Raw genomic sequence first — 9,836 nt, 5'->3', positions numbered from 1 at the left:
TTTTTGATTTAGGTTTTTATTTCCTCCCCCCCGTCTTGCAGGTACCAAAAAGCGTGTGTAAATTTGCCCACCTAGGGCTGGCTCTGCACACTGTTGAGGAAATTGCCCGCATCAAGAACTTAACCGTCCGATTGGTCTTATCAAAAGTGCATGAGAACACCCGCCTCTTGTACAGTATATAAGTGCTCCCCATCTGGTGGACTCTTCAGCCACAAAAGTGTTAACATTTTCTGGGAAAAGAAGTTTGGTGTCTTATTTTAATTCTAAAGGGTCTTAATTTTGAATTTGAGGACAGAGAATGAACAGTGTTGATACTTCTATTTCTTAAAGCACTTTTTACTGGACAATTTATAGGTTTAAAAATAGAATTGTGTTTTTAATAATTTTACTTCGTTTTATTTTGATCTAGATTCTGAGCCGTGTATGATTTTACTGCTGAGAGATGTTGAACGACCATTTCTAATAAACAAGCAGAATGGGGCCTGTCCATTGTACTTTGAAGGGGGGGGGGGGGGGCTGAAGTTTTGCGTCTCTGGGATCTATATATGTTTTTATCTGGACTGGGCTTATTTTTTTTATCTTTATCTTTTTCCCCTGCATTTAAAAAGGGCCTGAACGCTTGCACAGGACACATGGAAAACAGAGAAATGCACCATTTGTGTTTTTAGAGAGAAGAGCCCATCTTATTCCCCCTCATCTGTAAGTTATCACAAGTGTAATTTGATCTCTCACCTTTTCACTTCTATAAAAGCAGGAAGTAGACACACTTCAGAGTTATTGCAGGAGTTCTGTAAACTAACACAGAAATGAATTAACTTTAAAAGTTATTATGCTGTTGCTTATCTTTTAGAGCAGAAAAGAAGTTCTGAGTTCCAGTCCGCTTTAAGATACCACAACACACAGATCTGCAGCTTGTTAGCATCTAGTTTATTGAATCATTTCATATTATAAGAGATTTTAAAGACCGGAGTAGCGATGGGCATTTCTAGGAGAGCTCATGGAGAAGCATGTAATCAGTTTGGTCAGGTGATATAGTCTCTGATTTGCTTGTTGTGATCATGTGCTAAAGCAGGATGTGATCAGAGCCCTGCAAATCTATCAACTGATCAAATTACATGCTTTCTCCATGAGTTCACCTAGACATGACTGTAACTAGAGAGGAAAGTCGTGGATGCACATCCCAGATAGACAGACGCCGACCTTCACTGGTCATCTGAATGGACAGACACAGAGCTTCACTGGTCATCTGACTGTTCGCTCTCTTCTTGTGTATCTAGAAAGGGGAAGAGGGAATGGCCACATCGTCATAAAGGATACAAGTAAAACAGTGACTTGTGATCATTTTCAGTTGATTACTTCACATATGTCGCTTGCAAAGAATACAAAAGCTGGATCTCCAAGTGGATTTTGCAATTCTAGCTCAATTTATTAGTGCTAACATAGCCACAAACAGCACAATGTTTCAGCACACAGGCCCCTGTCACATAGGCCCAGCTTTTGTATTCTTTGCAATTGACTGTACATCCCCTGTGGGAACTGGGTGTATGCTGGTTGACTCCCTGATGCTACAATTAATAGTGGTGTGTGCTCCAGGGCTATCCCTTTTCTCTTACTTCACATATGTCCCCTGCTGCCTCTCCTGTAATTGGCTACATTTGGAATTACTGTATTTTTTGGACTATAAGACTCACTTATTCTCCCCCCAAAAATGGGGGAAAAAATCACTGCACCTTATAGTCTAAATGCAGGGAGTTCCTGACTTGTGAACGCCTGCCAATGTGAACCTCCAACCCGCCGCAATGTCTGGGACTCCCTGTACTGTGCCAATGCAGAGGACGACACAGGGGACAAATGGGAGTACACAGAGACACAAAGGGGCATAGAGGAGGACACAAGGGAGACACAAAGGGGCATAGAGGAGGGCACAAGAAGGACAGAGACGGACAAACAAAAACAAGTTTGATGTATTTCCACTTACTACACATTTGCATAAAACGCTGAGAAAAAAAACAACATCCTAAATGCATTTGTGATTTATATGCGTTACACCAGAAAACTGCTTGTGCGAAACGCAAATACACATGAAAAGCACAAATGCATATGCAGCAAAATGCAACCTTTCAAGCAACGCCTAGTGTTGTTCCCAGCCTCAACTGGAACAAGTCTGCTGATGAGGTATCCTGACGTTTCCCATTATGTGTACTTGCTCCAGGGGAATTGGGATCCTTTCACACTATGCAAGTTGCAGAAAAGTGTGATGCGATCATATAATACAATGAAAGTATGCTTCACTGCAAATGTGCACATGACTGACGGGCTCCACCACACCTATTATGTGCATACCGTAGAAATATGTCTGGTGCAACGGAATGGATTCAGTGTGAAAGGACTCTAAATCTAACAGAAGACTTGTTATTACAACTAGCAAAAGTTTAAAAGTGTTTAGTACACCATTGGTAAATTGCAGAAGTATTTATTCCTCAATGCATGCGTCAACATTACTTCTGCAATTTACCAATGGTGTGCTAACTAGTCTTGGATTTTTGCTCATTGTACTGGGATATGCACCCAACTTCAAACGGCAAGGTATGCCACTTCCAAACCTTCTACCTAACTGGTATTACAACTAAGAAAGAGTGTTGGAGGCTGGCACTTCCAAAAATAGAAAAGCTCTTTATTAAAGCATTAAAAACAGTGGTAATACAGCGACAGCCCGCTGTTTCAGGTCTTAGCCTTTCTTCAAGCCGTTTCAACCACAAGTGAGATCACACATACATGCAACATGTATAGTGTCATCCCACCCACATATCCAATCAATTCAAATCTCCCACAGCCAATCATATTACCTGAGCTCTCCGGCGGACCTGAGTGGAGACTACATAGCCAACATGCAAAATATCCTAAAGAAAAACTGCCTCGGAGTGTGTCAGCGCACAACGCCGACAGGAAACCACTTCCGCATTCCTATTCGCTACTGCCGGATCAGGTGACTAAAGAGCGGCACGCATCACCACGTTCACGCTGCCCGGAGTCTACCCGTGGCTCTGCGCATACTCAGTGCGTGTAGAGCAATGCGACATAGTCAGTTCGCCGCCCACAAGGGCGTACCTTAATGACGTCGCATGTCAACAATACAGCCGCTCACAATAGCGGCAGGGTAAAGTATCCATAGCAGCGCGTCCCTGGCAACGCATGCACGCAATAGAGCAATAAATTAAACAACACTTACCCAATCCGCAGCAGCGAAAATAACTTAGCCATTTCTCCACCCAAAATTCTCCCAGCTGAGGCAATATGAAAGCTCTGTAATAAAGAGCAACATTGAAACATCAGAACAGGCAGCATATCAAGGCAAATTAAATACAAAACCCCAAATCATATTCTCTATTGAGCCCACCCTCCCCCAACACACCCAATTTCTTGATCCACCCCGCCTCTCTTCTGAGTAATTCCTTAAGTCTACTATGCCTTCCCCTCCATGTAACGGGTACCCCATCAATAATTTGTACCTTTAGTTGAGAGACATTATGGTGCATGCTAGTAAAATGAGCTGAAACCGCCTGTTTCAGATCACCATTCCTAATAGCACTTTTATGGGAACAGATCCTATCTCTGATCTTTTGAGTAGTCATACCTATGTAACCCAAGCCACATGGGCACTTCAAATAGTACACCACATAGCTTGACTCACAAGTATATAAATCTTTAATCTTAAACTTAATACCTTTAGAGGGATGTGTGAATTCTGGTCCTTTTGTGATGTGTCCACAAAGGTGGCAACTCAAGCAGGGAAATGTCCCCATCCTCCTACCAGACTCACCAGAATCTGATATATGATAGAACACCTTGTCCCTAATCGTGGGGGACTTTTTATAAGAAAAAAGGGGGGGATATCTAAACTCAGGGATATTGGGAAATCCATTACTCAAAAGGTGCCAATGACGTCTGATACTTTTCCCAACATCATTACTGCTGGTATTAAAAGTGGAAACAAAAGGGAGTCGGAACTGTTTGTTGGATTTTCTTTTAGGACGTGGTCCTTGCTGTATAATTTGTTGTGGGTAGCCTCTCTGTCTAAATTTATATTCCATAGCCTCTTGTCGTTTCTGTAAAGAGTCAGGGGTGGAGATAATCCTATCTAGTTCCCATAAAAGTGCTGTTCCCATAAAAGTGCTATTAGGAATGGTGATATGAAACAGGCGGTTTCAGCTCATTTTACTAGCATGCACCATAATGTCTCTCAACTAAAGGTACAAATTATTGATGGGGTACCCGTTACATGGAGGGGAAGGCATAGTAGACTTAAGGAATTACTCAGAAGAAAGGCGGGGTGGATCAAGAAATTGGGTGTGTTGGGGGAGGGTGGGCTCAATAGAGAATATGATTTGGGGTTTTGTATTTAATTTGCCTTGATATGCTGCCTGTTCTGATGTTTCAATGTTGCTCTTTATTACAGAGCTTTCATATTGCCTCAGCTGGGAGAATTTTGGGTGGAGAAATGGCTAACTTATTTTCGCTGCTGCGGATTGGGTAAGTGTTGTTTAATTTATTGCTCTATTGCGTGCATGCGTTGCCAGGGACGCGCTGCTATGGATACTTTACCCTGCCGCTATTGTGAGCGGCTGTATTGTTGACATGCGATGTCATTAAGGTACGCCCTTGTGGGCGGCGAACTGACTATGTCGCATTGCTCTACACGCACTGAGTATGCGCAGAGCCACGGGTAGACTCCGGGCAGCGTGAACGTGGTGATGCGTGCCGCTCTTTAGTCACCTGATCCGGCAGTAGCGAATAGGAATGCGGAAGTGGTTTCCTGTCGGCGTTGTGCGCTGACACACTCCGAGGCAGTTTTTCTTTAGGATATTTTGCATGTTGGCTATGTAGTCTCCACTCAGGTCCGCCGGAGAGCTCAGGTAATATGATTGGCTGTGGGAGATTTGAATTGATTGGATATGTGGGTGGGATGACACTATATATGTTGCATGTATGTGTGATCTCACTTGTGGTTGAAACGGCTTGAAGAAAGGCTAAGACCTGAAACAGCGGGCTGTCGCTGTATTACCACTGTTTTTAATGCTTCAATAAAGAGCTTTTCTATTTTTGGAAGTGCCAGCCTCCAACACTCTTTCTTGCATGGATTGGATCTGATGGTGTGAGGATCCCCTGAGGCTTGGGCACCCTTTTCCCTGTGTACAGCGAGTGCCACTCTTTTTATCAGCATTGGTATTACAACTAAGTCAGTCAATCAGAGCTGGAGGTCCCTGGGCATAAATTACCATGGAGCCACCCTGACCCACAATCATCCCCCCCCTTCAAATGTAGCATTAGGTAAGCCCTTTGTGTCATTGTCGTCCCCCCAAAGATAGTATGGAGCCACAGAGCCAATTGACAGCCCTCTAGTCTCCCCTTAGGCCGGGTTGCTGCAGGGTACTTGGTGTGTAGCGTAGCCTGTCTGGCCAGCACAATGCCTCCTGTGTCTTTCCATCCCACAGGCATGTAACTACTCACCTGACATGCCGCCGGGTCACAGAGAACAGGTGCCGGTGTTCGGGGATGTAGACAGGACACAGGAGGTAGCGCTATTAGCATGCATGAGTGGGGCCGTCATCCAGCTCTAGGGCAACTGCCCAGTCTTGTCTCTAGACAAGCACTGGCTCTGCAGTCGGTATTTTTATAGGCAGTGTTACTATAACAGAGAGATCAGGCAGATGTACTCAGTCTATCAGGTACTCGATGCATGTAGTATAGTCACCTTGTGATTGGCCTGGAGAAAGGAATGAGTACAGGAAGTCCTGTATAGCAGCCTTCTGCTTCTGGAACTGCTCCAGTGTCATCTTCACACTGATGTCCCTGGGAATCGTCACTGCAATATAGAAAGGCAGTTCCCTGCGAGTGGCAGAGGCTACAGCTTGTGCAGACAAACATACATTTCATCATTGTAGGTGACAGTGTGACAAGCCTTCTCTGTACAGGCAAGCACTCCCAGCTGAGCAGCATCTTGTGTGCAATAATTCTCTATGGAGAGGTCCTGGCTTTAGGCCTGGAACCCGCCAAGAATTGCTGCAGCGCTGTGCGCAGCGATTCCTAGTGCGATTGGGATCATGATTCCCAGATGCTTAGAAGCGAGGTACAGTAAAAAGTACAGCGCTTCTGATTAGCAAGTCACGTGTTTTTTTAAATAAAACTTTATTATACTTACCAGGTATCTGACTTCTGTCCATTGCCCCGCCCCCTAATGGTTATAGGAGTTTCTCTAGGACCATTCAGAGAAGCACCTGTGACCTCTTCATTTAGGGGGCGGGGCTACGGACAGAAGACACCTAGTGGAGTATAATAACGTTTTTATTTTCAATCGTTGTCGGTCCCACAAAGCACTGCAAAATCACTTTGCAAAAGCGATTTTGCAGTGCTTATATACGTCTGAAGGGAGGATTAGTGCCAGGATGACATCATGGCAGCTATTGTGAAGAATGTGTGCTAGTAGGTACTGCACTGAAGAGGATGGCTGTATGAGTCACTGTACCGGATACACTGTGAGCATAACATACAGCGCCATTGCCCAGATCTGTTGTGTTCCTGCTGTCACACGGAATGCAATAGCCACTGTGAACATGGCCTTAAAAGGATACGTCCAGGCAGAACTACTGCGCCTGCGCAGTCCAGTCCTGATGACGTCAGTGCTACCACGTGACCCATGCGGTGGAGCGCACAAGGAGCCAACCCGGAAAGCCAACCTGGCGAGGTCGGCATCTGCAGCGGAGGAGACCGGGAGCCACAAGAGCTGTGGCAAGAGCACAGGGCGGCTGCCAGGGGCTGGAGGAAGCTCCAGGTAAGTGGATTTTTGATTTGTTTTGTGCCTGGACGTATCCTTTAAGCTCTCCCTACCCAAAGGGAAATAGAAAACAAAGAAAAAAAAAGTATATTTAAAAAAAAAAAAAAAATGGAGCACCTGAAGTGTGCTTAACAATAAAAGTGATGCAATAAATGTATAAAGTGATTGAAAAAATGTATAAAGTGTTTCTAAATGCAGCTTTTGGTGTTCCCACGCTGCCAATTCAAGTGCAAGGAAGCGGTTTGTTTTTTTTAAATTATGATTTTGACTTTATGCATCATTTGTGTAAACGCCGCAATAGATCCTGTAATATTGTCTTGGCTGCTGCATGATCGGCTACATTCAGCACTTCCATGTCCCCCTGGGGTGCTCTAGAGGTGACAACATACACCTGTGCTCCCGTCGTTCTGCTCAGTTGCAGAAAAGCATTCCGCATCAGCTAAATGAGACTCAGGTAGAAGACCGTGTGAACTGACCCTTCAACCTAATTTCTATAGGTGACTGAACTATTTCTCTTGGCGGTCATTTCAGCCTCCCGACCACAAAGCGCCCTTTAACTGCGATTACATGCAGCCGAATGGCTGAGCGTTTAGTAACACCATGCATGTCCCATTTGACACGCAGTGGAGCTACCCGTCAAAATACAGTTTCGTGTGTGGGGGAGGGAGCTCTTGTACAATCTCCATGCCAAGCACAAGCAAAGAGCAGTAGTAAGGCATTGAACTCAGCTACATGTGGAAAGGAATATATGAATGAATATTATATATATATATATATATATATATATATATATATATATATATATATTTATTAATTACTCAGCATACACAGCCATACAGAGTACCGCAGCATACACAGCACATCAGGCCACACTGCACAGTACAGCACAGCAGCAAACACAGCCATACACAGCACAAGCTCCTTAAAATGTCCAAGTTGCATGTAATTCCTCATCTCCACGTAGATGTTCCTTCAGCAATAATACGATAAGTGCAGTGAGACTACTGGTGGTGACGGGCAGGAACTAGGGCTTCATACTCATATTAGTAATAGCAATAAGGCCGTGGTTATGCTGATTGCACGATCCATCCTCAGCGGTACACGAGCGCCCACCTGCACACGTGCGTCAGCCTGGCTGGCACCCACCTTCCTGCTGCGGAAACAGACGTGCGCATTTCACTCCGTCTCCCGACAGCCAGGAGCCATCTCGGCAACGCACCCACCGGCAAACCATCCAGGAACAAGAAGTGGAACAGAGCAGCTCAGTAATACCAGCTACAACCCGGAGCTCCCCCTAGCGGCTGGTAAGAGAAATGGCACTGTAGAGCCCTATCACATTTGCCACCTGCATGTACTGCCTCACCTCTATCCTCCACAGCTGTGTCCAGCAAGAATACAGTAAGCGCAGAGGCTGCTGGTAGATACAGACTGGGACTAGGGATATATTTTCCTATTAGCACAAGCATAGAAGAAGGGCCGTGGTCACGTGTCACTGCAGGAGCCATCCTCAGCGGTACACGAGCGGCCCACCACATTACCTGCCATGCCGTCATCCTGACACTCCTACGTCCTGCAGATGTAGCGGCAGAGACAGAAGTCAAGTGCGGCCTTTCGCCAGGAGCCGTCTCAGCTGCCACAGCCACCGTCAAACATACAGGAACAAGAGCGGCTGTCCAGTCAGTAATGCCAGCTACAGTCCGGAGCTCCCCTAGCGGCTGGTAGGAGAAATGACACGAGTTAGAATGGATGTTATGTAAATAGATTTCCAGGAGTAGATTATGGGCTGGTAAATGATGCAAAAACTGCTCTTTTGAATGCCATAATGTGACAATTATATATTCATGGACAGGGTTTGGCATCTTTCTCAGTGGTATGTACGGCACCCCCATCCTCCACAGCTGGGTGCAGCAATAATACTGGCAGTGCAGAGAGGCTGCTGGTGGGGACAGGCTGGGACCAGGGGCGTAGCTAGAAATCATAAGGCCCCATAGGAAAGTTTTTGTTGGGGCCCCCTGCCCCTCCCCCCCCCCAAAAAAAATATGATTACTGCACATGCTTGTCCCCGAATGCATTTATCCTCAATCACACTCCCTTCGCCAACAGTGTGCTGCATCTACTAAGGGCCCGTTGCCATTGTACGCGGTGGGATGCGGCTACATAGTCGCATCGCTCCATGGCCAAACTGTAATTATTGCACGGCAATGGAACAGTTTCCATTGCATGCAGGGCCGGATTTGTACTTTTTACCACCCTAGGCCCACTATCACCAGCCGCCCCCTGACCAACAGCATCCTAACGTGTTTTTTTTTTTCCAAACAAAAGATTAGGCAATTTGGTGGGGGGAGCGGGAGGATTCAGAGTGAGGTAGTCCCGGTGAAAAATAGTTGTGGCCATGATGCAGGCAGTGTTAACTGCAATGTAAGCCAAAACACGGGAAAAAGAGACCCTGAGCCCTCGTTCCCATTGCGTTCCGATAGGGTGTCCGTTAGCATTGGGCGCTTTTGGACGCATTTTTTTTTTTATTCCTGGCAATTTCTGTATGCTGGGTTTTTTTCTAAGCGTTTTTGTAAGCAGTTTTCCAGAGCGTTTCTTTAATTTACTCCCTGACGCAAGTCAGGAAGTGAACTCTTTGATCCGGAATAGAATAAATACAAAGTAATTATTCTTAAAAACGTGAACACAATCGCTGCACAAAGCGATTTTGTGAGCATTTTGCGTTTTTCCTGTACCTTCCATTCAGGGCAAATCACCCTGAAAATGGTCCATGCAGCGCTTTAGTCAGCGGAAAGCAAATGGAACGCCCCAATGAGAACTATCTCATTGGAAAGTATGGTGTAAGCGCTTTTAGGGCGATTTGTACAAATCACCAGTGCTTAAAAAAATCCAAAAAACACCTCTAGTTTGAACGAGCCCTAAAGATAGTTAGACAACGTTACCCCAACACATAAGAAAGCAGCGTTTCCCCCATGATATGGTGGAATGGGAAATTTGCATGATGGATGTA

At 45.4% G+C, this 9,836-nt stretch overlaps 1 long non-coding RNA gene across 1 annotated transcript; it reads right to left on the bottom strand.

Annotated features, from left to right (window-relative positions):
* Positions 1–906: 906 nt before the first annotated feature.
* LOC137533011 (uncharacterized) lies at positions 907–8,361 on the bottom strand. The gene is made up of 2 exons (XR_011024114.1): positions 7,946–8,361; positions 907–1,273 (listed from the first exon to the last, which is right to left on the bottom strand). It is a non-coding gene; the product is annotated as an uncharacterized lncRNA (long non-coding RNA).
* Between the last annotated feature and the right edge of the window lie 1,475 nt (positions 8,362–9,836).

The sequence above is a fragment of the Hyperolius riggenbachi genome, chromosome 9 (genome assembly GCF_040937935.1).
Source record: "Hyperolius riggenbachi isolate aHypRig1 chromosome 9, aHypRig1.pri, whole genome shotgun sequence".
NCBI classification, from domain to species: domain Eukaryota; kingdom Metazoa; phylum Chordata; class Amphibia; order Anura; family Hyperoliidae; genus Hyperolius; species Hyperolius riggenbachi.
The sequence above is the reverse complement of the archived record's forward strand: the minus strand, read 5'-3'. Positions and strand labels throughout refer to the sequence as shown.